The 4,260-nt window shown below is 46.6% G+C and overlaps 1 long non-coding RNA gene across 1 annotated transcript; it reads right to left on the bottom strand.

Annotated features, from left to right (window-relative positions):
• Positions 1 to 885: 885 nt before the first annotated feature.
• Positions 886 to 2,546, bottom strand: LOC309399199. Its single transcript, XR_014176482.1, has 2 exons — positions 2,298 to 2,546; positions 886 to 2,172 (listed from the first exon to the last, which is right to left on the bottom strand). It is a non-coding gene; the product is annotated as an uncharacterized lncRNA (long non-coding RNA).
• Positions 2,547 to 4,260: the final 1,714 nt, after the last annotated feature.

The following is a 4,260-nucleotide window of genomic DNA, read 5'->3' as shown; positions in this document are numbered from 1 at the left end:
TGGGGTGGGTGGGGAGGGGAAAATGCTTTATTTTTTTGCAGCTGACGTGGCTTCTTCCTGGTTCTCGCCTCAGCAATACTATACACAATTTGTGATTTCACTTTATTGTATCTCTTTGACAGTATCACAATAAAAACTTTCCGTTGTTTTGTTGAATGTGACTTTTTATTTTCTCTCTCTCTCCCTCCCTCTCTCTCTCTCCCTTTCTCTCTCCCTCCCTCTCTCCCTCCCTCTCTCTCTCTCCCTCTCTCTCTCCCTCCCTCTCTCCCTCCCTCTCCCTCCCTCCCTCCCTCCCTCTCCCTCTCTCTCTCTCTCCCTCTCTCTCTCCCTCCCTCTCCCTCCCTCTCTCCCTCCCTCTCTCTCTCCCTTTCTCTCTCCCTCCCTCTCTCCCTCCCTCTCTCTCCCTCCCTCTCTCTCTCCCTCCCTCTCTGTCTCTCTCTCCCTCCCTCTCTCTCTCCCTCCCTCTCCCTCTCTCTCTCCCTCCCTCTCTCTCTCCCTCTCTCTCCCTCCCTCTCTCTCTCCCTCCCTCTCTCTCCCTCCCTCCCTCCCTCCCTCTCTCCCTCCCTCTCTCTCTCTCTCTCCCTTTCTCTCCCTCCCTCTCTCTCTCTCCCTCTCTCTCTCCCTCCCTCTCTCTCTCTCCCTCCCTCCCTCTCTGTCTCTCTCCCTCTCTCTCTCTCCCTCTCCCTCCCTCCCTCCCTGATTGGGCCGGCGGGAGCTTTGAAAAGGCTTTGGGGGCTACAACTACAATATTGGCCTTGTGGTCCCCTATGACAACATTTAGGCAGCACCGGAAGAAGGGGAGAACCAAGATGTCTGGGGAGATTCTCCGTCATGCAGGCCAGGATTGTCCCAAAGGGGCCTTTTTTCTTTTTTCTTTTCAAGAGGCAGCTGGACTTTCTGGTTTGTTTTGTTTCTCCGAAGACGTTTCGAGGATGAGAGGCGCGAAACGTCTTCGAGGAGAAAGGGAGTCCAGGGGCCTCTTGGAAAAAAAAAAAAAGCACCTTCAGGCCAAGGGGAAGACCAACTAAGCTGGACCCTGGAGAAGGGGAACCCCAAGGATGGAGCTCCTGCAGAGCTCTTGGGAGGGCTTGGGCTGGCCCATCAGGCAGCAGCAAAAGGGGGGCACATGGGATCTCCCCAAAACTTCTAACAACACCACTGTAGAATGGAAGAAATGATGGCCCACAGGAACCACGATAGATAGGTAAGAATCAGGAGGTAGTAATAAAGGCTGAAGCCCAAAAACCAGGAGTTAGGAACACGGGCTGCTGCAGAGACCGCAGGGAGGGGCTCCATTCAGTTGCACTGCATTCAACACTGCTTTTCTGGAGCTGGCACCAATGCTACCTGCAACACCTGGAGAGCTACCTGCAATATCTGGAGAGCTACCTGCAACACCTGGAAAAGATGGGGCTTTGGGAGCTTTTTTCTTGTAAATAAAATATCTTTATTAAGCGATGGTCTCGGAACAGGGGTGGGAGGGGGTGTGCTTGAAAAATGGCTGTTTTTATTGTCAGTGATGCTTGTGTTTGAAAACCCAAATTAAGAGGAGATCCGGAGGACGCCCTGCCACGCCTTCCGTGGCCCTTCCGCCACAGGTAAGTCGAGCACGTGTGTGTAAGTATCCTTTCTCCTCCAGCTCCATTGGCACTTCCCCTTGATTGCGCCAGGACTGCCGAACCTGCGACCTTTCCTCTTAACCTTGCTGCCTAAGGGCGCTGGGAGTTGTAGTACATATCTAACTCGATGCAGCACGAGGTTCTTTGCCCGATCCGGCTTATCCATGCCAGTTCCTGCTGGCTGGGTCAAAAAAAAAAAAAATGTAGCACGAGTCATTTTTGGAGGCCTCCTTTACTGGATGGGCCAGTGGAGCTACAGAAGAAAGAAATGCACACACGTGGCCGGATGTATATTATCATGTATACCAGCGAGGGCAGGTGTTTTGCAAACTTGTCGGAGGTGGGGGACTTCAACTCCCAAGTAATTTTGGGAGTCGAAAGCCGTGCCCCTTCGAAGTTGCCAAGTTTCAAAAAGACTGCTCTCTCTTACCAGCTCTAGGCTGCAAAAACATGGTAGGCCACTAGAGGGCGCCAAAACAAAAATGTAGCTTCCCTCTGGTGGCTTGCTTCTACTTTTGCAGACCAGAACTCGTAACCTTAGTGGTATACACACCTTAATGTATGGTAATATGTAGATCAGGGGTGTCCAAACTTGGGAACTTTAAGACTTGTGGACTTCAACTCCCAGAATTCTGGGAGTTGAAGTCCACAAGTCTTAAAGTTCCCAAGTTTGGACACCCCTGATGTAGATGTATAAGCATATTACCATATATTAGGGAATATACCTATTGCTGTGTGTGTCTGTGTACATTAACACACATACATACGCTCACCTAGGCTCAGATCTAGTGGGTTGCTTCCTAATAGAACTTAGCCTATATTATTCTATGTGTCTGTTAAAGTCATCATAAGGCTTTCTAATAATAAAGACACAGAATAATAACCATAAAATTCATTAAAACGGTTTATTTTATTTTCTGCCTGTGATCCCGATATTGTCCACAGGAGGGCACACTTTTCTGTCCCTTAGCGTTAGCATTCAAGTCATAAGGCTTTCTAAACACAGAATAATAACCATAAAATTCATTAAAAAGGTTTATTTTATTTTTTCCCCGCGATCCCGATATTGTCCACAAGAGGGCACACTTTTCTGTCCCTTAGCGTTAGCATTGAAGTCGTCATAAGGCTTTCTAAACACAGAATAATAACCATAAAATGCATTAAAAAGGTTTATTTTATTTTTTCCCCGCGATCCCGATATTGTCCACAAGAGGGCACACTTTTCTGCCACTTAGCGTTAGCATTGAAGTCGTCATAAGGCTTTCTAAACACAGAATAATAACCATAAAATTCATTAAAAAGGTTTATTTTATTTTTTCCCCGCGATCCCGATATTGTCCACAAGAGGGCACACTTTTCTGTCCCTTAGTGTTAGCATTGAAGTCATCATAAGGCTTTCTAAACGGGTTACGGCTTTTGGATCAGGGACAGAAAAGTGCGCCCTCTTGTGGACACTCCATTTTCCCACGATACCGGCATTGTCCTCAAGAGGGCGCACTTTTCTGTCCCTTAGCGATAGCATTGAAGTCATCATAAGGCTTTCTAAACGGGTTACGGCTTTTGGATCAGAGACAGAAAAGTGCGCCCTCTTGAGGACAATGTCGGTATCGTGGGAAAATAGAGTGTCCACAAGAGGGCGTACTTTTCTGTCCCTGATCCAAAAGCAGTAACCCGTTTAGAAAGCCTTATGATGACTTCAATGCTAACGCTAAGGGACAGAAAAGTGTGCCCTCTTGTGGACAATATCGGGATCGTGGAAAAAAAAAAACCTTTTTAATGAATTTTATGGCTATTATTCTGTGTTTAGAAAGCCTTATGATGACTTCAATGCTAACGCTAAGGGACAGAAAAGTGTGCCCTCTTGTGGACAATATCGGGATCGCGGGGAAAAAATAAAAAAAACCTTTTTAATGAATTTTATGGTTATTATTCTGTGTTTAGAAAGCCTTATGATGACTTCAATGCTAACGCTAAGGGACAGAAAAGTGTGCCCTCCTGTGGACAATATCGGGATCGCAGGCAGAAAATAAAATAAACCGTTTTAATGAATTTTATGGTTATTATTCTGTGTCTTTATTATTAAAAAGCCTTATGATGACTTTAAGAGACAGACACATAGAATAATATAGGCTAAGTTCTATTAGGAAGCAACCCACTAGATCTGAGCCTAGGTGAGCGTATGTATGTGTGTTAATGTACACAGACACACATGGTAATAGGGGGGTATATCCTAAAATGGCAATGTCCCGGACACTCTGTGACTTGAATGTAGTTGAATGTGTGTGCGTGGGGGTAGGTGCTTATGTTTTGGATTTTGGTTTTTTTTTTTTTTTTGCCGCCCTGCTTCCCATCCAAGGAGCTTCTTCAGTTCTGACTGAATGGTGGGGGAATGGGAAGATTTATATTCTTGGCACTCATCCGGTCGTTAGCACTCCGAAGGTCGGTCGTTAGCTGTCTTGAGAGTCCTTGAGGCCACTTGGGTTTTTTTTATCTGTACCCTGAATCAGGGTGCAAATGGGTGTGGGACCTTTGTGGGACTGATGAAAGGACCGTGTCGGAGGCAGGAGAGGTAGCATCGTATCCATCCTCCTTTATTGAGAGCAAGCTGTTCGGTTTTAAAACACATGTCCTCGTTGGCCCC

Source organism: Natrix helvetica, assembly GCF_964273705.1.
Source record: "Natrix helvetica genome assembly, chromosome: 14".
NCBI classification, from domain to species: domain Eukaryota; kingdom Metazoa; phylum Chordata; class Lepidosauria; order Squamata; family Natricidae; genus Natrix; species Natrix helvetica.
This window is presented reverse-complemented; position numbering and strand designations above follow the sequence as displayed.